This window comes from Ambystoma mexicanum, chromosome 5q (assembly GCF_040938575.1).
Source record: "Ambystoma mexicanum isolate Mex_15411 chromosome 5q, UKY_AmexF1_1, whole genome shotgun sequence".
NCBI classification, from domain to species: Eukaryota; Metazoa; Chordata; class Amphibia; order Caudata; family Ambystomatidae; genus Ambystoma; species Ambystoma mexicanum.
Window position 1 is genome coordinate 1,346,978,299 of NC_090933.1, and position 27,730 is coordinate 1,347,006,028.

Genomic DNA, 27,730 nt, shown 5'->3' on the forward strand with positions numbered 1-27,730 from the left:
ATGTAATTTGACAGAGTGACATGCAGCAGGAATAGAACGATGCATTTATATTTAGAAACCGTTATCATCCAACTCCAGGAGCATAAGGAGGAAAGTAAAACACGCTGGGTGAACAAACAAAATAAATGGATATTGTAACCATCAGGGTTGTTGTGCATACACGTTATACAATTATACTTCCTCACAAATGACTAAACTAGTAAATGATGTCTCCCCATTCCATTCAGACACGTGTTTGTCTATGATGTAATCACTGAGAAGTTCAATACATTTGGGCAAATGTATATTGCCACAAATATATAACCAACAACACTATTGTGGGAAGAAGACTGAGTTGAAAGAAAAAGCACCAGTCACTTACCAGAGCGAGAATGGCAGAGACCATGCAGACACCACAATCTAACATTGACTTTAAACTCAGCTAAACACCAAACACATCCCCACACGATTGACAGAACAAACAAGCTTGTGTCAGAGACGGAGCGCTTTACAATCATAGGGGGAAAACACAGTAAGGGAAGCAGAAAACAAAAGAAGCAGGAAGCTAATGGGAGGGTGGACAATTGACAGCAAGTGGGAAGCAGATTGCGAAGCTCTGGTAGGGGGGGCAGTACAGGGTGTGTGAACATAGGTGTTAAGAGGGAGACATTCCTTGAAGAGGAAGGTCCTGAGCTTTTTTCCAAACTGTAAAAGTGATGGGGCAAGTCTGATGTTCACGGGAGGAGGTTCCAGAGTCTTGGGGCCTAGACCGAGAAGGCCTGTCTTCTGATTTGGTCCTCCCTGCACTGTCATAATTCAATTCTGCACCGCAATGCTGGAAATCAATTGGAGGGACATGGCTTCGTTGTCCTTGTTCTGTAGTCCCTTTTCATGTTATTTTTCTGCCCAGAAGTCCATGTGGGACTCCTAGCAGTGCAGCTCGCCCTCTTTTTGGTTTGGTGTACAGACCATTGGGATACCCTAATGGCACCCATGGGTGGGGTACAACCCTGTACCACTAGTGTATGTTTTTGGGCACCTGTGGGTGGCCCACAGAGCAGGGTATGGGCTGGTGGTTGCTCCATGCTGAATTTGACAGGTGCTTTGAGTATCCTCCATTTTGGGACACCCAGGCCCTGCCATGGGAATCAGTTGATTCCTGATAGGAAACTAGCCCCTGTGGCCTCTTGCTTTCTATTGTCTCTTACCTTGTTTTCCCAAAGTCCTGGGAAGCCCTGACTCTGTCCCTCCCCCCCACCCCCGACTGGCTGTTGGGTGGAAGTTCCAAATATGGTGTGTTGTGTAGTCCAGTCCAGACTGGCTGGAGCCTTCCCAGTGACTATGTTGTGGATACACCCTGTGGGTGGGACCTGGGTGAATGGAGTGTGTGACCAATATGCACTTCATTTTATGGGTGTCTGGTTTCTGGTATGTAATTCAATGACAGAGAGCCCTGCCCAAAACCGGTATGAATACCCATCTGAGTGATTGGTTGCCTGAGTGTGACCCCATCAGTGAATGATATACATTACAGTATATCTGGGGACCTCTCACAGCTAGAAATCGTTCAGAAGCTGAAGTTGATACTTGATGCTTAACCTTGAAGCCCACTGGAAGAAGAAGAATTGCTGCTGCTGTCCTTCGCCAATCTGAAAGCTGCTGTCCCTTCAAGGAACTGATCCAAGAGAAGACCAGGCTAGGAGACCTCTTCCCGAGCTACGAGGGACCATTGCGCACCAGCTGCTCTTTGCCAAAGCTCCCTGGACATCAGACCCTCGAAAGGCTGCCGATCGGAGACTGGAACCGCTGCGGAATCACAAAATGAAGCGCCCCGACATTGAAGTCCATCAACGTCGCCGACCGGAGCCACAGTGATCCTTTGCCCAAGACATTTCATCCAAAGATTCCCTTGCTCATCACCGTCGACCGCTTTCGTCCTGCTGGAGAAAGTCAAGGCCGCCGACGACTGAGGAGAATCCACAGGTGGGTTTCCCACCACCCGAAGACCACAGAGACGCCGACGACCTTGCTGGGCCAAAGATCTTCATTACCTCTCTGCGACAATGAACACTCATCGTCAAGGTGCACCTCACGCCTCAGCTTGCAGGAAGTTTTCGACCGATTGTCAAGCTGCTGCCGCAACGAAAGTGTTACCCTTTTCTTCACCGACTCTCGACAACCCATGGCTCCTGCCTTAAATGGAGTGCACTCAAGAAGGGCCCGTTGATGACTCACCAAAGAGCTCTACGAAACCAGGTACTTTGGGGTTATAGAACCTTAAAACAGAATCGGAACTATAATAAGCATAATTGGACTGGGCGGGTCAATACGCTTAATTTACAAATTTCCCAGGTGGGGGGGGGGGGATCCTCATACAGAACTGTCTCTAGGTAAACGGGGGACAGTTGTGCCATTGCTTGATTTAACTTGCCTTCTTTCTGTGTTGTTAGGAAAGATTTCTTAATTGTGGGTAATTTTCCTTCCATGTGGCAACCCCTAAACTTTTTGCTGTTTTCATCATGATCTAGACTTTGAGAAGTGCAGCCTTCTGCCGCACTCCTCTGGGCTTTCGCTCCATTCTTACGGGGAAACTGACATGCCCTTAAGACAGTCAGTACCGGGAAACGCTGTTTTCCGTAGTTTCTTTATCATGTTGCGGCTTTCGTGCAATATGACACAAGAGGGCACTGTAAGCTAAGTTAATGCTCTCTTGGGTCTCTAGCCTTCTACAGACCCTAGATACTCTTTTTGGATTGTAACTGATCGGTGCAAGTGAATCACGGACGGGAATGGTGGCAGCGATCGTTTGTGTTTTGAGCTCCTTTTGGCGTTTTAAGCGCATTTCTCGCGCTTAGCCCAAAATGGTGGCCTGGCTCCCAAAATGGCCAGACCACGAGGCTCCTTTGTCCTGTCCGCTGACAGTCTTGCCCCCTTCACCTTCCCCAGGTCGAGCCGACCCGGGGCCTTCCTTATTTGGGCATGTACTTTCCCGCGAAACACAGATGCTTTCGTGGGCTTCTACAGGCCTTGTGTGTGCCCCAGGATGTGGGCTGGGATGTCTGGTCCCAATACACATCCTGGGTGCCAGAGTCTAGGGTGGTGTGAATGCCTGGGACCACCGTGGTCCGTTATAGGTCCATGTATGGTGCGAGTGTTGATGAGCGGATCTCCCATTGGGTCCCCTCCGTTTTGGCGTGAAGGGTACCGTGGATAAGAGGGGGCTGTAAAAGCCACTACCATGTCGATCTCCTGAGTTCTCACGAACGAAGGAATACAGGAGCCAAGTATCCTGCAACCACGAGACTGAACCGAGGAATCACTGGTGACCCGCTGAAAGACTCCTCCTCTGCACTGCTGTCGCTTTGTGAAACCCTTTTTACCTCTGATCGAACCAGAAGGCCTGTACTGGTACTTCGACCCTTGGAATAGCGGGGACAGCTATTCTCGGCATCTTCACCATCTCCTGCACGTAAGCCTTCGGAAGTGTCTCTGGGCCATCCAGCAGACTGACCAGCCTACCCAGCAGTCTTGCTCTGTAACCGCCGCCAGGTTGTGTTGTATTTCTAGTCCTTGTCACTCTCACACGATTCGTATACTTGGCGTTCCCATGTCTGAAGTGAGTAGTGTACATTTGGCTGAGATACACAAGGCCGCTCCGTTGCCCTGCTGTGGCAACAATCTGTGCCGGTTCACTTTGTTTGGGACATCTTTAACTCCACTCTGCTGCTGCAGAATCTACACGACGAGACGTCCCCTGCTCTCCTGAACCTGCCAGCACTGAAACTGACGCGGAGAAGCCTGGGTCTGCTTGCATCGGGGACTGGTGAGTAGCATAGCTAGGAACTGGTCGCCCTCCTGCGAGAGCCCATAGCTTTTCCCCACTGTGTCAAAACAGCACGCCTTTCCGTACTCGCGCTCTGCTTCTGCCCACAGTGGAGGCTGCGCTTGAGTCGCGGAACTCTGTTCTTCATTTGTGCACCAAACTGAACTGCCTGATTCCCTCGAAGAGACTCCCCTTTTTGCCCGTTGGCACCAGCGTGTGCAGGTACTTTTGAGCACAAGGCTCCACTCTTCATAGGGCTTGGACTTCCTTTTAGTTAGGTGCCTCTGAAGGCGGACTGGGTCTAAGCATTATTTCGCACTGCCTGTTTTCCTTCCCTTCTAGGTGGACTACACATTTCGTGCATCTAACGCTTTAGACTCGTTTGTATTTGTATATATATTGTATTGGTTTGGTATGTGTTGGTTTACTAGAGTTTTATTGTGATTTCTCGCTACGGTCATTATTGCAAAGGCCTTGGAATAAATGTGTATATATTCTTAATATAACACGTGTTTGGAGTAGTTTGTAAGTGTTCTTGCTTTGTGTGCTCATTGCGGGCTTTCAGTCACCCTCACCCCTCTTGAGACCTAGTCTTGACCGCCGCGATCGCTACCCTGATTGGTCTGGCTTGTCCAGAGGTTACCCTGTTCCAAGTAATTAGGTTGGCCTTCTGAACTTCTGCGCCGCCAGGACAGAGTTCAGAAATCCGTCTTAACAAGTTGGTGTACAGCGGTGGGATACGACTGAAGGTATCCAGTGTTGCGCACGAACTAAGGCATTTCAAGTTATTCCTACCAGGACACGTAGTGAATTGTTATAGTATAACTTTAAAAAGGCCATAGTCCTATCTAACAGTATGGAAACAAATACCTTGTTAACTTTAAATGCTTCCAAATCAGAAACATTGAAAAAGATGTGTGCGGAGAGAGATGTTTCCTCTCAAGGCACCAAATTGGATATGATCCAAAGAATCGTGGCGTGGCAAGAAGCGCAGCTTGACGCTATAACTTCTGAGGACAGTGCGGAAGGAGGTGGGGCTGCTCTCACTGGTAGAACCGATGCGCTTCTAAGTGATATTTCCCCTGAGCAGGCAATGGGCAAAGCAAAGCAAAGCCCCAGCATGTAGGAGCCAAACCTTTCCACAGATGCGCTTCTAAGTGATATTTCCCCTGAGCAGGTGTTAGGAAAGATTTCGTAATTGTGGGTAATTTTCCTTCCATGTGGCAACCCCTAAACTTTTTTCTGTTGTTTTTCACCTTGTTCTCGACTTTGCCAGAGAAGTGCAGCCTTCTGCCGCACTCCTCTGGGCTTTCGCTCCTTTCTTACGGGGAAACTGACAGGCCCTTAAAACAGTCAGTACCGGGAAACGCTGTTTTCTGTAGTTTCTTTATCATGTTGCAGCTTTCGTGCAACAGGACACAAGAGGGCACTGTAAATTAAGTTACTGCTCTCTTGGGTCTCTAGCCTTCTGCAGGCCCTAGATACTCTTTTTGGATTGTAACTGATCGGTGCAAGTGACTCACGGACGGGAATGGTGGCAGCGATCGTTTCTTGTGTTTTGAGCTCCTTTTGGCGTTTTAAGCGCGTTTCTCATGCTTAGCCCAAAATGGTGGCCTGGCTCCCAAAATGGCCAGACCACGAGGCTCCTTTGTCCTGTCCGCTGACCGTCTTGCTCCCTTCACCTTCCCTAGGTCGAGCCGACCCGGGGCCTTCCTTATTTGGGCATGTACTTTCCCACGAAACACAGATGCTTTCGCTGGCTTCTACAAACCTTGTGTGTGCCTCCAGGATGTGGGCTGGGATGTCTGGTCCCAATACACATCCTGGGTGCCAGAGAGTCTAGGGTGGTGTGAATGCCTGGGACCACCGTGGTCCATGATAGGTCCACGTATGGTGTGAGTGTTGATGAGCGGATCTCCCATTGGGTCCCCTCCGTTTTGGCGCGAAGGGAACCGTGGATAAGAGGGGGCTGGAAACGCCACTACCATGTCGATCTCCTGAGTTCTCACGAACAAAGGAATACAGGAGCCAAGTGTCCTGCAACCACGAGGCTGAACCGAGGAATCGCTGGTGACCCGCTGAAGGACTCCTCCTCTGCACTGCTGTCGCCTTGTGAAACCCTTTCTACCTCTGATCGAACCAGAAGGCCTGTACTGGTACTTCAACCCTTGGAATAGCGGGACAGCTATTCTGAGCATCTACACCATCTCCTGCACGTAAGCCTTCGGAAGTGCCTCTGGGCCATCCAGCAGACTGACCAGCCTACCCAGGAGTCTTGCTCTGTAACCGCCGCCAGGTTGTGTTGTATTTCTAGTCCTTGTCACTCTCACACGATTCGTACACTTGGCGTTCCCAGGTCTGAAGTGAGTAGTGTACATTTGGCTGAGATACACACGGCCGCTCCGTTGCCCTGCTGTGGCAACAATCTGTGCGGGTTCACTTGGTTTGGGACATCTTTAACTCAACTCTGCTGCTGCAGAATCTACACGACGACGAGACGTCCCCCTGCTCTCCTGAACCTGCCAGCACTGAAACTGACGCGGAGAAGCCTGGGTCTGCTTGCATCGGGGCCGGTGAGTAGCATAGCTAGGAACTGGTCGCCCTCCTGCAGGAGCCCATAGCTTTTCCCCGCTGTGTCAAAACAGCACGCTTTTCCGTACTCACGCTCTGCTTCTGCCCACAGTGGAGGCTGCGCTTGAGTCGCGGAACTCTGTTCTTCATTCGTGCACCAAACTGAACTGCCTGATTCCCTCGAACAGACTCCCCTTTTTGCCCGTTGGCACCAGCGTGTGCAGGTACTTTTGAGCACAAGGCTCCACTCTTCGTAGGGCTTGGACTTCCTTTTAGTTAGGTGCCTCTGAAGGCGGACTGGGTCTAAGCAATATTTCGCACTGCCTGTTTTCCTTCCCTTCTAGGTGGACTACACATTTCGTGCATCTAACGCTTTAGACTCGTTTGTATTTGTATATATATTGTATTGGTTTGGTATGTGTTGGTTTACTAGAGTTTTATTGTGATTTCTCGCTACGGTCATTATTGCAAAGGCCTTGGAATAAATGTGTATATATTTTTAATATAACACCTGTTTGGAGTAGTTTGTAAGTGTTCTTGCTTTGTGTGCTCATTGCGGGCTTTCAGTCACCCTCACCCCTCTTGAGACCTAGTCTTGACCGCCGCGATCGCTACCCTGATTGGTCTGGCTTGTCCAGAGGTTACCCTGTTCCAAGTAATTAGGTTGGCCTTCTGAACTTCTGCGCCGCCAGGACAGAGTTCAGAAATCCGTCTTAACACCCATTGCCTGCTCAGGGGAAATATCACATAGAAGCGCATCTGGGGAAAGGTTCGGCTTCTCACATGCTGGGGCCTTGCTTTGCCCATTGCCTGCTCAGTGGAAATATCACATAGAGGTGCATCGGTGGAAAGGTTCAGCTTCTCGCATGCTGGGGGTATTGCTTTGCCCATTGCCTGCTCAGGGGAAATATCACATAGCAGCGCAGCTGTGGAAAGGTTTGGCTTTTCACATGCTGGGGCCTTGCTTTGCCAATTGCCTGCTCAGGGGAAATATCACTCAGAAGCGCATCTGTGGAAAGGTTTGGCTTCTCGCATGCTGGGCCTTGCTTTGCCCATTGCCTGCTCAGGGGAAATATCACATAGAAGCGCATCTGTGGAAAGGTTTGGCTTCTCGCATGCTGGGGCCTTGCTTTGCCCATTGCCTGCTCAGGGGAAATATCACATAGAAGCGCATCTGTGGAAAGGTTTGGCTTCTCGCATGCTGGGACCCTGTTTTGCCCATTGCCTGCTCAGGGGAAATATCACTTAGAAGCAAATATGTGGAAAGGTTTGGCTTCTCACCTGCTGTGGCCTTGCTTTGCCTATTGCCTGCTCAGGGGAAATATCACATAGAAGCGCATCTGTGGAAAGATTTAGCTTCTCACATGCTGGGGCCCTGCTTTGCCCATTGGCTGCTCGGGAGAAATATCACTTAGAAGTGAATCTGGGGAAAGGTTTGGCTTCTCACATGCTGGGACCTTGCTTTGTAGGCCCTTCGTGTGGGAGGGGTCCCAGACAGGAGAGAGTGACTGAGTGCTGCAGGCCTCGGGGGAGCCTGCACTCAGGTCTGCTTGTTGGACACTAGGTAACAGGTTCCTTTTTGGAATTCCATTTCTGTGAGGCTGCTGATGCGAGCTCCTCGCCCTGCAGCTATCCTAGATATAGACTCTGCAGCCTCCTTGAACTGCTTTAGTTTAAAAGTTACCCGTATTAAGTAAGGATACACGCGCCTTTCTTGTGGACTGATGCTGCTGCCCTTGAAATGCCTTGTAATCGTTATTCAGATTCTAGAAAGGGTGAAGGACAGCGTGCCCATGCAGACCGCCGCCAGGCATGCCGCAGGGGGCATCCTGCCCAGCTAGAAGTATGATCCCGTCGCTTCACTCTGCGGTTGTGTTGCTCAGTTCAATGGCGCAGACCCACACAGGATGTTGAAACTTGCCCCGGGTGACATTTTGTGACTAGGTGACAAGAGAATAGACTTACTGCGCATTCAGTTGGGCACTATGTCTACATATTGGGTTGCACACCGTGCCATGCCCTTCGCTCACAGAGCAGCAAGAGCCCTTGTCATTAAATGTTGACTTTCTGTGTTCTATAGATTTTCCTTTACTGGATCCAGGTTGGGGCAGACACATTTCAAGCCCGAGTTGAATTGTGGTCTCTTTTTATTTGGTACAACTCAGAGAATTCAAGAACCTGTGTGTGTGGGCGCGCTCGCGCCTGTGCGCAGTACTGTGGGACCACGTGCAAAATGCCATAATTATAAAGTAGTGTAAGTGTAGGAACTGGTTTTGGTGTAGGATCATGTTTGTGTGATTGGCCTGATACTTCTTGTCACCCCGACTAACAATATATGTTCCTTGTTGTAATATTTTCTTCCAGTAACAGGACCCATATATCTTCTCTTCCTAGGGAAAGAGCGTTTAGCCAATCGGGTGGCTGGAAATACGGGCAGAGACTACCAGTGCCCGCCTGCATTCCACTAGCCCACCGTGCCCCTTCCTTCTTAGTTTTAGCGTTTCAACAACGGGGCCTTCAATCGTTCCCACAGGCCCCAGGTCATCGTCAACACCCCACTAGCACCCCGCCACCCCCACTTAGCTGCTGGCACTGGAAGTTGCCGGGTTCCTTCTCATCTTCACCTGGCCGCCGCATTGGACATAGAAAAGGGACATGGTCCTTTTTCTATTTACTTTGGTGGCGGCCATCTTTTTTTCTTGTTTATAACTTGAGATTGCACACATGCAAGACAGCCGCAGCCCATCTCTGGTTCAAGCATGTTTTTTAAAGTATCCCCCCAACCCGGCACGAATCCACGGGATGCAAACAGCTATCACCCCCTTGTTGGGGGCACACAGAGCGGTAGAGTGGTTTAGCTTCCTAGCATGATGCAATATGGAGCCACTTTGAAAAACATGTCCATGGTCTCCAGCCCAGCCCTGTCATCTATCCATCCAGAAGTGGCAACTGTGCCCATTTGTTTGGTGGAAAAGCAAAATGGGCAAAACCAGAGCGACTGGATGCCACCTGCTTGCAGGGTCAGGATATTGAGTTCTTAGACTCTTGGCAATGCCTGCCCATCTCGCTGCACTCCCTAATTAGCTTCTCTGGCTGAGTAAAGCGTTACCCGAGAGACTGGATCCCACTTGCCGGCAGGCTTAAGATAGTGAGTTCTCAGACTCTTGGCAATGCCTGGCCATGTCACTGCACTCTCGAATTAACATCTCTGGCAGAGTATAGTGTTCCAGAGCGACCGGATCCCCCCCATCTGGTAAACTCAGGATATTGAATTCTCAGACTCTTGGCAATGAATGCCCATCTCATTGCACTCCCTAATTAGCTTCTCTGGCTGGATAAAGCGTTACCAGAGCGACTGGATGCCATTTGCTGGCATGCTCAGGATATTGAGTTCTTAGACTCTTGGCAATGCCTGCCCATCTCACTGCACTCCCTAATTAGCTTGTCTGGCCGAGTAAAGCGTTACCCGAGCGACTGAATGCCACTTGCTGGCAGGGTCAGGATATTGAGTTCCTAGACTCTTGGCAATGCCTGCCCATCTCACTGCACTCCCTAATTAGCTTCTCTGGCCGAGTAAAGCGTTACCAGAGCGACTGGATCCTACCTGCTGGCAGGCTCACAATATTGAGTTCCTAGACTCTTGGCAATGCCTGCCCATCTCACTGCACTCCCTAGTTAGCTTCTCTGGATGGGTAAAGCATTACCAGAGCGACTGGATCCCACCTGCTGGCAGGGTCAGGATAGTGAGTTCCTAGACTCTTAGCAATGCCTGCCCATCTCACTGCACTCCCTAGTTAGCTTCTCTGGATGGGTAAAGCATTACCAGAGCGACTCGATCCCACCTGCTGGCAGGGTCAGGATAGTGAGTTCCTAGACTCTTGGCAATGCCTGCCCATCTCACTGCACTCCCTAGTTAGCTTCTCTGGATGGGTAAATCATTACCAGAGCGACTGGATCCCACCTGCTGGCAGGGTCAGGATAGTGAGTTCTTAGACTCTTGGCAATGCCTGCCCATCTTACTGCACTCCCTAATTAGTATCTTTGGATGGGTAAAGCGTTACCAGGGTGACTGGATGCCACCTGCTGGCAGGGTCAGGATATTGATTTCTTAGACTCTTGGCAATGCCTGCCCATCTCGCTGCACTCCCTAATTAGCATCTCTGGCCGTGTAAAGCGTTACCAGAGCGACTGGATGCCACCTGTTGGCTAGGTCAGGATATTGAGTTCTTAGACTCTTGGCAATCCCTGCCCATCTCACTGCACTCCCTAATTAGCTTCTCTGGATGGGTAAAGCATTACCAGAGGGACTGGATGCCACTTGCTGGCAGGGCCAGGATTGTCATGCACAACATACCAGTCTCGCCACCATGCACCTCTTCGATTGATACCCCAGCACACACTGGTACTTTCCCCGGGTTGCAGCCCACCTCCCGAGACATCTCCTCACCTAGGGTGCGAGGGAGTCGCCATCATCAGCGAGTGCGGGCCGTGCGTAGAGGCCAGCCCGGTTTGTTGCCTCGTTTCCATTGGCAACTCCCATGGAGGCTGCGTTCGGGCTGGAACACCCGATCGCGGTTGCTTCCTGGTTCCGCGACGACTTCCCGATCACGTGCCCAGAGTTCCGCTCACGTGACCGGGAGCCGACGCACATAAAAGCCAGGAAGTTCGAGTTCTTACCGCTTCACAGCTGTTTCACGACTCTGTTCGGCACTTGCAGAAATCACGTTACTTTGTTACTTCGGAGTTGGACTTTGGCTCATGAACACGGACTGGCTTGCTTACTCCTCGGATCTTGTCGCTCGGAACTGCACGGATACTGGTACTCTGGACACTTTGCTTTGCTTAACGGATTGTTTTCGGATTGCCCCTTCTTGACTCTACGATCTTCGGCCATTGGCTCTACGTGTTTAATTCCAAGTGCCCTTCAAGTATGGCAGGGCTACAGGTACAGCCGGTACCTACCATCTGGGACACGGCTATCCGGATCTACGGCGCTCCCTCGCACCAGACCCCAGATACCCCAGTATCATCCCTGCTGGGTTTAGGTAAGAGATTATTACGCACTTCTTCATACCAAAGTACTGTGTTTGCCTGTGCTAACGTTAACTTTCATTCAACAGCATCTGGGGTCCTTGGCGTCATCAGATCCGGCGAACCATCAAACCACCTGTGGCCTCAAAGCTCGCACAGGGAGTTTATTTACTCTTTCCCTGTGGGTGATTTGTGGACAGAGGCCCATTACTCTTCACTACGCGGCAAGTCACGACAGACTGTGAAGCCGTTTGCGTTGTGGAGAGTATGGAGCCTGCGGCTGAGGACCCCGTGGCTGCCTTGGTACAGGCACTCACATTGCTAAGAGCAGATATGGTTGCAGCTACTGCTACGATACACCAGAGGCTAGACTTGATTCAAAGCACACAACATCCTTTGCCCACTGATGCCGAGTTCGGGGAGGCCGCTGCCGCAGCGCAACCCCCAACTGCTCAGCCGATTGTTCCCCAGCCTCCTATTGCCCCTGCAGCACCTCAGTTACCAGTACTCATGCCCACGCCTTTTCCCTTGGCCGCCCCAGAGAGGTTCCACGGTGACCCCAGAAAGTTTCGCACCTTTATTAATCAGTGTAAATTACATTTCCTCTGTAGACCTCAGGCTTTTCCTGACGCTACCACTAAAGCGGCGTTCACCTTATCCCATCTGGCCGGCACCGCGGCCGAATGGGCCAACCCTTTGTTGGAAAACGACAACCCTGTCCTGTACGACTTTGAGCTACTAGTCACAGAAATGTCCCATGTGTTCGACACGCGTCACAAGGCCCAATCTAGGGACCTCGAGCTGTTAGAATTGACTCAAGGGAAGGGTTCTCTCCTGGAATACATTGCCCGTTTCAATCAGCTAGCCGCTGAAACATCCTGGCCTGAACCAAAAAGGGCAGTCGTTATCTATAGGGGGCTCAATAACACCATGAAAGATGCTATGGCCGTTGTCCCATCCTTGCCCACGACCCATACTGAGTTAGTGGACCTCGCATTGCAAATTGACGTATGGCGTTCCGAACGTCGGTTTGAAACAGGAATCCCCATTGCCACTTCCCCTTCCTCTTCCTCTGGTGCGGGCATCGAACCCATGCAAATAGGTGGCATTCGCAGTCCCATCACGCAACTGGAAAGGGATCGCAGAAGAACCGACCATGCTTGTTTCTACTGCGGCCTAAATGGCCATTTTGTAAAGTCATGTCCCAGACGCCCTAAGCTCAAGATTCCGGTTTTTCCGAATGCTCGACCCTAGACCCGGGGACCGGCTCGAGCAGTACTTCCGTTTCCCCGGACAGGAACCCCACCTTTGGCAGGATCAGGCCAGTGTTGGTACAGGCCACACTTAACCCTACACCCGACATTGCCCACGTCGTCTCGATTTACATCGATTCAGGCGCCACGGGCAACTACACCGACATCACCTTGGCCGGATCTTTAAACCTACCTCTGATCACCAAGCAGCATCCAGAGCCAGTACAAGCGGTGGATGGTACATCATTAATATCGGGCCCAATCATGCAACAAACCGCCCCGATCACCCTCACTATACAGAACACGCATCAGGAAACCATCACATTCGATTTGATTACGATGCCACAGTTCGGAATCATCCTGGGTCTTCCTTGGTTGCATCAACACAATCCCTTGATTGACTGGAAGTCGGGGCAGGTCCATTTTGAATCTGAGACGTGTCAGTATTATTGCCTCACCGCACCTGACGACACAGAATCACCTCCACAAGCCCTAGGGGCCATAGCACAGCTCACGCTGCACGAGGAGATCCCTATGGCTCTAGAGCCTCATGTAGTGGGGGCGGTTGCCGTTGGTTTCCCTTCGGAATACGGCGATTTCCATGAGGTCTTTGACAAGGGTTCCTCGGAGGTGCTCCCACCGCACCGATCCTACGACTGCCCCATTGACCTAGTTCCTGATTCTGTGATTCCCTCAGGCCGCATCTACTCCTTATCTCCCTCGGAGGAACAGGCATTAAAGGAGTACATCCATGTAGCATTAAAGGTCGGTCATATACGTCCCTCCACCTCTCCGGCTGCTAGCCCTATATTCTTTGTCCCTAAAAAGGAGGGCGATCTGTGTCCTTGTGTGGACTACCGCCGACTGAATTCTATCACCATAAAAAATCGATACCCGATACCGTTGATTACCCCATTGCTGGACAGGTTAAGCCACGCTACCATCTTCACAAAACTCGATCTCCGTGGGGCCTATAACCTGGTCCGAATCCGCTCCTGGGACGAGTGGAAAACAGCCTTCTGCACTCGCTACGGATTGTTTGAATACGTGGTCATGCCCTTCGGGCTTTGTAACGCCCCTGCTACCTTCCAACGTTTTATGAACGAAGTATTTCACGATTTGTTGGACGTATGTGTGGCAGTATACCTTGACGATATCCTGATCTACTCGCAGGACATAAAAACACATATAGTGCACGTCCGCGAGGTACTGTCCCGCCTCCGCCAACACTCACTCTACGCCAAACCCGAGAAATGCCAGTTCCACACTGAAAGCGTTGAATTCCTGGGATTCCATATTACCCCTGGGGGTTTAGCCATGAACCAGTCCAAGGTCCGTGCGGTTTTGGACTGGCCTAAACCCAGCAACATCAAGTCCTTGCAATCATTCCTTGGGTTCTCGAATTTCTACAGGCGCTTCATCCAGGACTTCTCGTCTCTGGTAGCTCCCCTTACTGCCCTAACCAGCCCCAAATCGCCTTTTGTCTGGTTGGAAAAACACCAAGCGGCTTTTGACGCCCTGAAGTCTGCATTTACTACTGCTCCTGTCCTGAAGCATCCCGACCCTGAACTCCCGTTCATTGTGGAGGCTGATGCGTCCTCTTTCGCTCTTGGGGCGGTCTTGTCCCAACGATGCCCTCATTCGGGGCAGTTGCATCCAGTGGCGTTTCATTCCCGGAAATTCTCTGCTACAGAGCTGCATTACACCGTCACGGAGAAAGAACTGTTGGCCATCAAGGACGCTTTCTTGGTCTGGCGGCATCACCTGTTGGGGGCGAGGCACACAGTCACGGTGTTCACTGACCACCGCAACCTCCAGGATCTGGCCTCGCTGAGGTGAATTAACAGTCGGCAGGTGCGGTGGCATTTATTCTTCGCAGCCTTTGACTTCCAGATCAAACATCGTTCCGGTCTGTCCCATGGGAAGGCGGACGCATTGTCTCGCTCTCCGGGTGGGGTATCCTTACCTGTTTTCCCAGAAAGCCTATTAAACTAACATGTCATTTGTCTGTGCACCCCTCCTTTGTCTCTGTTAGACTCGATTCGCACATGGGTTTCGCTACATCCTGATCAGGTCACCGAGTGGGATCCGGCGTTTCATGAAGGGCTGCCGTATATCCAAAACAGATTGTGGTTACCTACGACCGACGCTCGCAATCTCGCCCTGGAATGGTCCCACGATAGCGCCATCAATGGCCATCCCGGACAAAAACGCACGTTGGATATTCTCAGACGTTGGTGTTGGTGGCCCTCCATGAAACACGATGTAGAAGGGTATGTTAACACCTGTGCTATATGCGCCCAGTGTAAGCACCGCAGAGGGCGTCCGGTCGGGCTCCTGCTTCCGTTACCTGTACCTCCCAGACCCTGGCACACGGTTTCCATGGATTTTGTAACAAACCTACCCCGGACTAAGGGATTCGACACCATATGGGTGGTGGTCGACTCGTTTTCCAAAATGGCTCGCTTCATACCTTGTTCTGGTATCCCTTCTGCCCCAGCTTTGGCCGATCTCTTCTTTAAGTCGGTCTTTTGTCTCTTTGGGTTACCCACGATTATTGTCTCGGATAGGGGGCCCCAATTCACTTCTCGGTTCTGGCGTGTTCTCACGGCCCTCCTGGGTATCGATTCCCGCTTTTCCTCCGCGTACCACCCGGAGACGGACGGCCAGACTGAGAGGGTGAACCAGGCCATGGAACAATACTTGCGTTGTCTGATTTTGCAACACCAGCAGTCCTGGCTGGGCTTGCTACATCTCGCTGAGTTCTCATACAACAACTCCACACATTCCTCCACTGGCTCTTCTCCCTTTTATGTTTTGTATGGTCAACACCCCCGCACCTTACCTATCCCGGACCTGGCACCCTCTGACAATCCGGCTGCTGTCGCCTGTGCCCGCGACTTGGCGGCCGTTCAGGCCCAAACCCTTACTCATCTTCAGGAAGCCTGGGAATCTATGAAGGCTGCAGCGGACCGAAGGAGGGCAGTGGCACCTTCCTATGTCGTGGGGGACAGGGTTTGGCTCTCTTCTCATCACCTTAGGCTTCCTGGTTGTCGCAAGCTACTTCCCCGTTTTGTGGGCCCGTATAAGATCTCCGCTGTGATCAACCCTGTAGCCTATCGCCTATCAGTCCCTGCTTCTTGGCGCATTCACCCCGTCTTCCACACCTCTTTGTTGAAACCTTGTCCGGCCCCTACTCGTCTCCGGTCTACGCCTGGCCCTATTGCGGTGGGTGACTCAGTGGAGTATGAGGTGTCAGCTATATTGGGTTCTCGTGTGATTAGGGGTGGACTCCAGTATCTCGTAGACTGGGTGGGTTTTGGCCCCGAGGAGCGTTGTTGGGTCCCTGCAGGGGATGTCCATGCCCGAGACTTGTTTCGCGTTTCCACCGGGATCACCCTTCCTGCCCACGTGGTCGTGGGCCATTGAGGGGGGGCTCTGTCATGCACAACATACCAGTCTCGCCACCATGCACCTCTTCGATTGATACCCCAGCACACACTGGTACTTTCCCCGGTTTGCAGCCCACCTCCCGAGACATCTCCTCACCTAGGGTGCGAGGGAGTCGCCATCATCAGCGAGTGCAGGCCGTGCGTAGAGGCCGGCCCGGTTTGTTGCCTCGTTTCCATTGGCAACTCCCATGGAGGCTGCGTTCGGGCTGGAACACCCGATCGCGGTTGCTTCCTGGTTCCGCAACGACTTCCCGATCACGTGCCCAGAGTTCCGCTGCCGTGACCGGGAGCCGACGCACATAAAAGCCAGGAAGTTCGAGTTCTTACCGCTTCACAGCTGTTTCACGACTCTGTTCGGCACTTGCAGAAATCACGTTACTTTGTTACTTCGGAGTTGGACTTTGGCTCATGAACACGGACTGGCTTGCTTACTCCTCGGATCTTGTCGCTCGGAACTGCACGGATACTGGTACTCTGGACACTTTGCTTTGCTTAACGGATTGTTTTCGGATTGCCCCTTCTTGACTCTACGATCTTCGGCCATTGGCTCTACGTGTTTAATTCCAAGTGCCCTTCAAGTACGGCAGGGCTACAGGTACAGCCGGTACCTACCATCTGGGACACGGCTATCCGGATCTACGGCGCTCCCTCGCACCAGACCCCAGATACCCCAGTATCATCCCTGCTGGGTTTAGGTAAGCGATTATTACGCACTTCTTCATACCAAAGTACTGTGTTTGCCTGTGCTAACGTTAACTTTCATTCAACAGCATCTGGGGTCCTTGGCGTCATCAGATCCGGCGAACCATCAAACCACCTGTGGCCTCAAAGCTCGCACAGGGAGTTTATTTACTCTTTCCCTGTGGGTGATTTGTGGACAGAGGCCCATTACTCTTCACTACGCGGCAAGTCACGACAAGGATATTGAGTTCTTAGACTCGTGGCAATGCCTGCCCATCTCACTGCACTCCCTAATTAGCTTCACTGGATGGGTAAAGCATGACCAGAGCGACTGGATGCCACCTGCTGGCAGGGTCAGGATATTGAGTTCTTAGACTCTTGGCAATGCCTGCCCATCTCGCTGCACTCCCTAATTAGCTTCTCTGGCCGGGTAAAGCATTACCAGAGAGACTGGATGCCACCTGTTGGCAGGCTCAGGATTTTGAGACTCTTGGCAATGCCAGCCCATCTCGCTGCACTCCCTAATTAGCTTCTCTGGCCGTGTAAAGCGTTACCAGAGCGACTGGATGCCACCTGTTGGCTGGGTCAGGATATTGAGTTCTTAGACTCTTGGCAATGCCTGCCCATCTCACTGCACTCCCTAATTAGCTTCTCTGGATGGGTAAAGCATGACCAGAGCGACTGGATGCCACCTGCTGGCAGGGTCAGGATATTGAGTTCTTAAACTCTTGGCAATGCCTGCCCATCTCGCTGCACTCCCTAATTAGCTTCTCTGGCCGTGTAAAGCGTTACCAGAGAGACTGGATGCCACCGGCTGGCTGGGTCAGGATATTGAGTTCTTAGACTCTTGGCAATCCCTGCCCATCTCACTGCACTCCCTAATTAGCTTCTCTGGATGGGTAAAGCGTTACCAGAGCGACAGGATGCCACCTACTGGCAGGGTCAGGATATTGAGTTCTCACTGCACTCCCTAATTTAGCTTCTCTGGCCGTGTAAAGCGTTACCAGAGCGACTGGATGCCACCTGTTGCTGGGTCAGGATATTGAGTTCTTAGACTCTTGACAATGCCTGCCCATCTCACTGGACTCCCTAATTAGCTTCTCTGGCTGGGTAAAGCGTTACCAGAGCGACTGGATGCCACCTGTTGGCAGCGTCAGGATATTGAGTTCTTAGACCCTTGACAATGCCTGCCCATCTCACTGCACTCCCTGATTAGCTTCTCTGGATGGGTAAAGCATTTCCAGAGCGACTGGATGCCACTTGCTGGCTGGCTCAGGATATTGAGTTCTTAGACTCTTGGCAATGCCTGGCCATCTCACCGCACTCCCTAATTAGCTTCTCTGGCTGAGTAAAGCGTTACCAGAGCGACTGGTGGCAGGGTCAGGATAGTGAGTTCTTAGACTCTTGGCAATGCCTGCCCAGCTCACTGCACTCCCTAATTAGCTTCTCTGGCCGGAGGGATAACATTCTCAGATGAGGTTTTTAAGCTCAGATAAGGACTATTTACTGGATTGGTCCATTATTCTTTGTATTTGAATTGAAGTAATAATGATGATGAAATTGATGTGAAGATCGATTTATTTGTATTTTGTGAATTTTGTATCTGAAGGTTTGAAATAAACCAAGCACAAATAATACAAAAAAAAGAAACTGGTATAGAAAATCTAATGGGGCAAAGATGAGAAGTTGCTTAATGGCTTCATGCCTTTGGGGGTCCTCTAGGGGATATGACATGGAACACACTTGTCTTTCCCCGTCAAAGATGAGGGAGCCTTTGCAGACTTCCATAAGGTGCTTACTCCCTCTGCAGACCACCTGTCCTGCTCGCGGATACATTCCCCTCCTCCAATCATGGATCCAGCCAGCCAACAGCTGAAGAGGCTCCAGGATCCCTGCAGGCCAGCTCTGGACATGGGTCTGGCACCCCCAATGTGAGGGATTCCCCTTGGGGCCTCACCACCACCACCCATCTCACACTCCTTAGCTCTGGCTGCTCCGGCACGACCTTGAACCAGTTCCTGCTCACCAGGGCCATGCTGGGAAGTGCATGCTGTAGTCCCGAAAGGGTGGGTTTCCAACAAGGCCGCCTGCCAGAAATTAGCCTTTGAGGAATATGGCCATTTGCATCTCCACCCTCACTGCTGGTGCAAGGGTTGGTCTCTCCTCCTTCTCACTGCCTATGTGACACCATGCCCACCCTATTATTTCTCAGTCCCTCCGACCACCTACTACCCTTTCAAGTGCCCTCTACCAGCTCTCAGCTGGCCCATCCAGTTCTCCCATCAACTTCACCTCACAAATTATGAAGGCGCTTGCACCCGTCACCTCATTCTACCTCTCCTCCCTTCTTGCATCTTTCCTCCCCATAACAGAGAAACCCTTTGAAGACTCTTCACCCTGCCCTCCTCCCCGCTCTCCCTGCCTTTTGACCCACCCACACCTTTGATGATTCCGGAGCATACATTCCACTTCACCTGCCCTCACCCACGTCATCAACTTTCTTACTAGTGTTTCCCACTCACTGAACTTGTTTTGCTTGATAATCCTGTACCCTGTGACTGTATTGACAACCCCTCCCTCCTTCTGACGCACTCCTCACTTGACTTGAAGGACCCCACACTTGACATGTTCTACTCCATTCTACTGGTGGGATAGGCAATATGGCATTTAAAAAAAAATCTTAGTTATTATAAGGATAGCAAGGACATCTTGATGAGAAACTCTGTACATAAGCAAATATGGGTCCTGGGCAGTGCCATGCGTGGGCGCCTTAACGTTTGAATAAGAGAAGTAGTGGCGGGCACATAGACAACAGAATGGGGCATACATGACATGACCAATCCTATGGAGAAAGATTTTGACCGCATGGAATATACAAAGTACACTGTGTGCCACACCACAAAAGACGGAGTATACCTGGCAACTCAAGCGGTGTTCTCCTTCAACCGCATGTACAGGGTAACCTGTGTGCCACACAAGATGAAGGGCGCACGCCGGTTCTCAGTATACCTGGCAACTCAGGTGGCGTTCTCCTTCAAGCGCATGTACAGAGTAACCTGTGTGCCACACAAGATGAAGGGCGCATGCCGGTTCTCAGTATACCTGGCAACTCGGGTGGTGTTCTCCTTCAAGCACATGTACAGAGTAACCGGTGTGCCACACAAGATGAAGGGCGCATGCCGGTTCTCAGTATACCTGGCAACTCGGGTGGTGTTCTCCTTCAAGCACATGTACAGAGTAACCTGTGTGCCACACAAGATGAAGGGCGCATGCCGGTTCTCAGTATACCTGGCAACTCAGGCGGTGTTCTCCTTCAACCGCATGTACAGAGTAACCTGTGTGCCACACAAGATGAAGGGCGCACGCCGGTTCTCAGTATACCTGGCAACTCGGGTGGTGTTCTCCTTCAACCGCATGTACAGAGTAACCTGTGTGCCACACAAGATGAAGGACGCACGCCGGTTCTCAGTATACCTGGCAACTCAGGCGGTGTTCTCCTTCAACCGCATGTACAGAGTAACCTGTGTGCCACACAAGATGAAGGGCGCATGCCGGTTCTCAGTATACCTGGCAACTCAGGTGGCGTTCTCCTTCAAGCACATGTACAGAGTAACCTGTGTGCCACACAAGATAAATGGCGCATGCTGGTTCTCAGTATACCTGGCAACTCGGGTGGTGTTCTCCTTCAAGCGCATGTACAGAGTAACCTGTGTGCCACACAAGATGAAGGGCGCACGCCGGTTCTCAGTATACCTGGCAGCTCAGGTGGTGTTCTCCTTCAAGCACTTGTACAGAGTAGCCTGTGTACAACACAAGATGAAGGGTGCACGCCGGTTCTCAGTATTGAGTGGACACGGACACAAAGGGATAGAACTGAACTCAGTTGAACAAGCATGGCCCTGACGCTTAGCACCAAAGCAGGAACGGCACACGGCAAGACGGCATGATGGGAACATAAGTAAAGAAGCAAGTGGGCGCTTTACTTTGTGTATGCACCAGCACACAAACTGAACCATTGCAGAATTGCAACCCTCTAGACTGCGTAGGCGGCAAGAGGAGACAGTGAAGCGCCACTGGCAGTGTGGAAGCCCAAGCATGGCGCCGGAGAGTCAAGACACAAAGTGAGGGAAGTGTACAGCGAGAGCACACATAGGCGGAAGAATATACACCTGAGGGGAGCAACAGAAGAATGTTGTAACTAAGTCTTGGAGGAGCACTGGTCAGGGTCGCAGGACTAGCCAGTTACCCCACCACAGGGGAGGCGTGAGATACCCTCGAGACGGGGCAGACCCGGAACATACAGGGGATAACAGGAAGAGAATCGTGAAGCATACAAAGGCAGAAGAAGGGATACCAGGGGATGCTCCAGAAGAGACAGTTATGGGTGCTGAGTGGGGCACGGGACTAGCTAGTTAACCCACTACAGCAAATGCTAGAGATACCCTCGGGACGGGGCCGACCCAGACCACACCGGAGATAAGTTGACGTGAATCCCCAGCAATGACAGTGGAGAAGAAGGTCGAAGCAGTGAACAGAGCAGGAGAAGGTCAGGACTCCAGCCAACAACAACAGCGCCTCTTGCAGGGGAAGAATCTGGGGCACGAAACAAACGCACAAGAGCCAAAGGCGCCGGTATGCTGGACAAACAAAGGTGGCAAAGGAAGGCAAATCAGCGTGGAGGTGTTCGCCCGGAAAAAAGATGAGCCTCAGCCCGAGATACAGAGAGGCTGGCACAAGCACACTCAACTCCAAATAGTTGGGAAAATGACAGGAGGAGGGCCCCATACCTGAAGCCATAGCGGCCCTGAAAGCATCGCTGGAGGGCCAAATGGATGCAGTGATCGTAGACGTGGGGCTCCTCAGGCAAGAAGTAATGAATCTGGCGGAGAAGGTGACCATGGTGGAACAACAGGTGCAAAGTAACACAGCGAAAATCACGACTACCCAGTTCCAAATGACAGAGGCGCTTGATCGCATTCATACCCTGGATCATAGAGCAGAAGATGCGGAAGGGAGAGCTTGACGCAAACAACGTACGCATAGTGGGACTGCCAGAAGGGGAGGAAGGCAGGGACCCCAAAAACTACATAGAAAACGTATTGCTCCAGGAAGAGGGGGTGGGGCTTTGCAGTAGAGGGCACACAGAGCTCTGACCAGCAGATCCCGGCCAGTGGCACCGCTAAGGCCCATGATTGCAAAGATTATGAACTACAAGGATTGGGATAAGATCTTGGCATTCTCAAGGGGGGAGGAGTGATAATGAGAAATCCTGCCAGAATAACCATCTATCCAGACTATACAGCACTAGTGCCAAAGCAACGGGCACAATATTGACCGACTAAGGAGCGCCTTCGGGCCGCCGGTGTGCGATTCATGCTACTATACCCTGCTAAACTGAAGGTGCTACATAATGGCAGGTCACACATTTTCGGGACCACAGCTGATGCTCACGAGTAGATGGATCAGCAGGGGATACCACAACCGAGAGAAGGGAACAAGCAAAACAATGGAAATGCACCCCAATGAGGCACAGAGAGCGATAAAGATGAACAGACTATATTAAAGAGACATGAACCAGCAGTCTGACAGGCGGAAGCCCGCAATCTCCTGGAGCAGACCGGCAGTTGCCACAAAGGAACCCTAGAGGAACCGAACTCAAGATGCCAGTGCTGAGGCATCCCGCTGCAGCAAGTGAACCCACGGAAAGGAGGGTGGCGCAAGAAAAGCAGCGAAGCCCGAGCAGGGGGAGGGTGGCTGAGCGTTTGTTATTAGTTGTAGGTGTGTGGTTAGGTTGGTTGAGAGAAGGCACAAGTGGAGGAGGAAGCACCAAACAACATGAACAAGGACGAAGAGCAAGTGGCAGGCTAACAGAGACATACCCCGACGGGGGCAGCCAAGGAAGTACAGTGAGGTGGCGGACCCGCAAGAAATCCACGTAGACAAGAATCAACATGGATGGGAAGGGCCAGAGCCACCCCAAATGGAGGAGCTCGGAAAAGGACGACACGAGAGCGCCTGTCGCCAGACATAGGACAGCACACAGGCCCATGGGAACAGAAGGGCCGAGGGACACAGTAACCAAATGGGCCAGGAAAAAGCCATCATAGCTATCTGGAACGTCAGGGGACTGAACACCCAAGTCAAGAGACTAAGGGTATATGCCTGGCTGAACAGGGCGAAGGTTCAAATCGCAATGTTGCAAGACACGCATCTGACAGACAAAAATCAAACAAAGATTGCCAAGAAATGGGGAGGACAAATGTACAGCTCAACATACTTGAACTATGCCAGGGGAGTATAGATGTGGATTGCCCCAGGAGTACCATTCCAGCTCAATAGACAAGAGAGAGTGACTTGGAGGACAGAATGGTAATTGTACACAGAATGTTGGAGAACAAAGAGGTGTGTCTGATAAACACGTACGCCCCTAATCATGATGCGACAGAGTTCTTCAGGACAATTACACCTCAGCTGGCCCCATACAGGGGAGCGTCATTCATCTGGGCAGGAGATTTCAAATGCACACTGAACCCATAGGTGGACATATCTGGCACCAAGCTAAGAAAGCCGGCACCGCCGGCCAGGGCTCTGCTGAAATTCCTGGATCAGCTGGAACAGGACGACATCTGGAGGATGGTACATGCAGACACGAGGGAATACACACAAATATCGCTCCACATGGGATATACACCCGAATAGACTACCTATTCACGGGCAGGGAATCTCTCAGGGAATTCACAGGGATACATATCAAGGCACGAACGCTGTCTGACCACGCCCCATTGGTAGCAACATGGGCATATACATACAGGGGGGGCCCCCATGCCCATATGGCGACTGAGGGCAGAGGCGCTAATGGACGTGGATTTCCAAGAGCACATCAGGGACACGATAGATAACTATTTTGACCATAATATGGACAGCACCAGAACGGTGTGGGAAGCCTTTAAGGTGGTGGTCAGGGGAGCAGCGATTTGGAAGGCAGGAAGACTCAGGGGAAGCATCCTGGCAGAACTGGGGGAAATAGAAAGGGAGATAGAACGAGTAGAGGCACAAGCGGGCATGAAGGGAGAAGAACCGAGGGAACTCCCTACGCTGCGGCTGCAGTGTAGAGCTATTTGGGAGAAATTGGTGAGACTGGACTATGGGAAGTATATATAGAGACATTTGGAAGGCCCATTAGGGTCTTAGCCTGGCTCACCAGGCAGAAGAGCAGACACCAACCAATAAATGCCATTATAAATGAGCTGGAGGAGGAAGGGAGGACCCAGGAAGGGATAAATGAGGTATTCTCACCGTTATAAAAACGGTTGTACTCCCAGAACCAGCGGCTGAGGCAGGTGACATAGCCGATGCCCTGGCGGAGATCAATCTTCCCAAGCTAACGAAGGAGCAAGCACAGATACTGCACTGGAAGCACCCCTCACGGTAGAGGAGCACCCCTCACAGTAGAGGAGCTGGCGGCCGTAATAGCCGACCTCCCAAAAGGCAAATCCCCAGGACCTGACGGTTTACCCGGGGAATTTTATAAGAAATACAAAGATACCATTGCCTGCGTTTGCTATAGATGTATGAGGAGGCGTATAAGCGAGAACGGTGACCACAGAGCTTGTTAGAATCGGTTATACTACCCATATTAAAACCAGGGAAGCCGCCTCTCGAGTGTGGCTCCTACAGACCGATCTCCCTGATAAACCAGGACTTGAAGATCCTGACCGCATCCTTGGCAAATCAACTCAAGTGAGTCATACCTACGCTGGTCCACCCAGATCAAGTGGGATATGTACCGGGGAGGAACACAACATGAAATCTGCAAAGACTCCACCATGTGATAGACAGCACGAATCAGAGTCCGGGAGAATGCGCGGTGGTGGCACTTGATGCTCTAAAAGCATTTGATTCCGTTCATTCAAACTGGTTCCTGGGTGCGCTCGCCCATTTTGGGATGGGGAGGAATATCTCCGCTGGATAAAACTCATTTACAAGGATCCTGGAGCAAGGGTGAAAAGGGGTAGTCACATTTCGAAGGGTGGAAAATTGGCAGGGCACAAAGTAAGGATGCCCACTTTCCCCGATGTTACATATACTGGCCCTGGAACCGTTCACGGCTTTCCTCAGGGCAGAGTACAAGGATGCTGAAATAGAGATAGACGGGGTGCTACACCAAATCTTGATATACGCAGATGACATGCTCATTTATGTCGGGAACCCGAGAGAACACTTACCAGACTTGTTAGAAGCCCTGGGGTCATTCACAAGACTGTCGGGATTCACTGTTGAACTGGTATATCTCCAGCCCTTTAAGATGGGGAATCCAGACGTGGACCCCTTGCTCACTATTCTTAGAGAGGCACAGCTCCTCCCTGCTGATGAGGTCCAACCAGACCGAAACACGTGTCTGGGGATGCTGTTGGTACTCTTGTTCAGAGGAGAATTGCCTAGCATTTCAGTGCTGGACTGCCCCAGGGCAGGACAAAGACTGATATGTTTGGGATATTTCTTCTCTGTGAAAGATAGTGAGCTAAAGACTCTGGGTAAGTCTCTCATAACCAGGACTAATGTCTGGCAGAGAGACTGCCAGGACCCCCCCTTGTCAATTTGCATCTTTAAGATGAGTAGCAATACCCTTGAGATGGATGGGGAGGCAGAATTTATTCAGACATCAATAATCTAAATGACTCAGGTAGTTGGCGAAAGGATAACTGTTTTAATATCAATGATCTAAAACAGGGAGTACAACGGACATCATCCGATGTCGCAAAGCAAATCTCTCAATGCATTTAAAAAATATTATACTTTTATAGCAAAAAAATCATCATAGGTGACGTTTAACCAATTTATTACTAATGTCATCCTACGTGGCAAACTTACAAAAACCTTATGAGAAAAGTGATTGGCTCCAAGGAACTATCTAAATAGAGACTCTATACTAGTATGGGACAATAAGTGAAAGTGATAGGTTTCTTAACATCAGGAGGGGCAACTAAGCCCTCCTTTCAAAATGGCCACTATGAACGTCACTTAATACACAATGTCCCATTAGCTACACAACTATAGGACCCCTAATTACATTCAGGTCGCCTACAATTGGCTGGCACTCTAACCTTCGTCTGTACTTTTTCACCTACATCTAGCAGCACGCAGATTGGACTTCCGGGTGCTGGTGAGCTCGTCTAAAACAGAGCTTCCCACCAATTAGCATATCCATCTATCATCACCTCAGTGGTCTGCTGGCAATTAAGACTTTGAACTTGTCCTTGGGAGTGTTCTTAGCTCTGGAGAATTCAGGGGAGTGAAGGCACACTCTGCCCTCATGCGTAGGTGTGACCATCTTGTCCGTCCAACTTCAACTGTCCACGTGACTGTAGATCATGATTTTTAGCTTCTTGTGTTATTAAAACACTATTTTCTAATAGACCTCTGACGTCTTCCTCGTTTTGTTCATGCCTGTAGAACAAGAGTTTGTTCTTTCACACTATTTTGTATCCATTGCCTGCTTATTCCAGCCTGATAAGACCTTGACTTTCCTGGCTTGGTGTCATAGTTCATCCAACTTCGCCTTTCCGAGATTCACTTTTAATTCATTTGTTTGCCTACTGCGATACACTGAAAATAAGGCCTTCCTTTTTTCAGCCTAATTCTGCTATAACATGCAGTAGAAACATCCATCCTTTATTCTTTATGAATGTATGTATATATTGTCACATTCCGCAATTTATTCACTACTTACCTAGCCTTAAGAATACTTCGTTTACTTGCGTTTCTCTGCATCTGTACACATGTAAAACAACCTGATATCTTCATCATTTCTGTGGCATAAGCGTAGTCACCATGATCCCAAGATACCACTTCTTGATGACTTGTAAGAATATCTTCATTCTCTTGTCTGTGCATCTCTTATATGCATGTCAGCTTGATTCTGCATGACGTCACCATTCATTGTGGCCATTCATTTGGTCTGCTTTTTCTGGGATTTCATTCAAATGGCCATCATATCGTCTTGTATGCAGGTATGGTTTTCTCAATAAGAACCTTGCTTCCAGGATTCTCTTCGATTTTGGTATTCTTATTGGTACCCCCACATGTCTCACACTCTGGCTCCCAACATATAGGAAATATGATGAAGTGGTTGAGGTGGGGGTACTTGGCTACTCCTCTACACTCCCCCCCGCCTCCCTCTGGGCAATCCATCGACCACTCTCCCACCATCCTTCACATCTAGTCATTTGTGTCTGAAGAAATGGTTCTTTGGGACTCATATCTTTATGACTCCTTTCAGGCATCCAGCTGATTTAACATGCTCATCTTTGTTCCAAGTCATGAGCATGCACTGTCCACTTGGATTGAAGTATATCCACCTTCCCACCTACTTCTTATGGTTCTTAGGATACAGGAATTTCATTCCCTCAGGTGCATGGATACTAGCCTTCATAGAGTCTTGGATTTCCTCATCTGTCAAGTCTTTGGCCTTCCATTCTGATTTGACATCAATCATGATCTTCATTCCTATAGCTTTCTTTGCTGTCTTCTTGCATTGTGTAATTATCTTGATTACACAGAATCCAAGCAACACCAACATGATCAGGGCTCCAAGGAATTTGAACATATTTTCCATCCATTGTGAGATCAAGAAAAGAGTGACCCAAATCATATTCTAACCATGTTGCAGACTGCCTCTTTCTTTTTTCCTTGAGATTATTTTTTGAGATTTCCTTCCCTCACACAGGCAGCTTCTGATAACTACGGATAGCACGACCATCACAGCTCATGGCAGACAGCATTATCATCTAAATATGGATTGAATATACGATTTATGAAATAAACATCTGAATTCATTAACTAAATCAGGATCATGTGCATATCCCATTACTAATGTTGTGGTCAGAATTGTGTAACATCCAGGAGAATTCAGAGGAATACAAACATAAGACGGTTTAGGA

General features: G+C 50.5%; 1 protein-coding gene across 1 annotated transcript in view; it reads right to left on the reverse strand.

Annotated features, from left to right (window-relative positions):
* Positions 1-27,730, reverse strand: part of LOC138498125 (zinc finger protein 84-like) — an 85,210-nt gene that overhangs the window by 52,027 nt on the left and 5,453 nt on the right. The gene's annotated exons all lie outside the window — the stretch shown is intronic.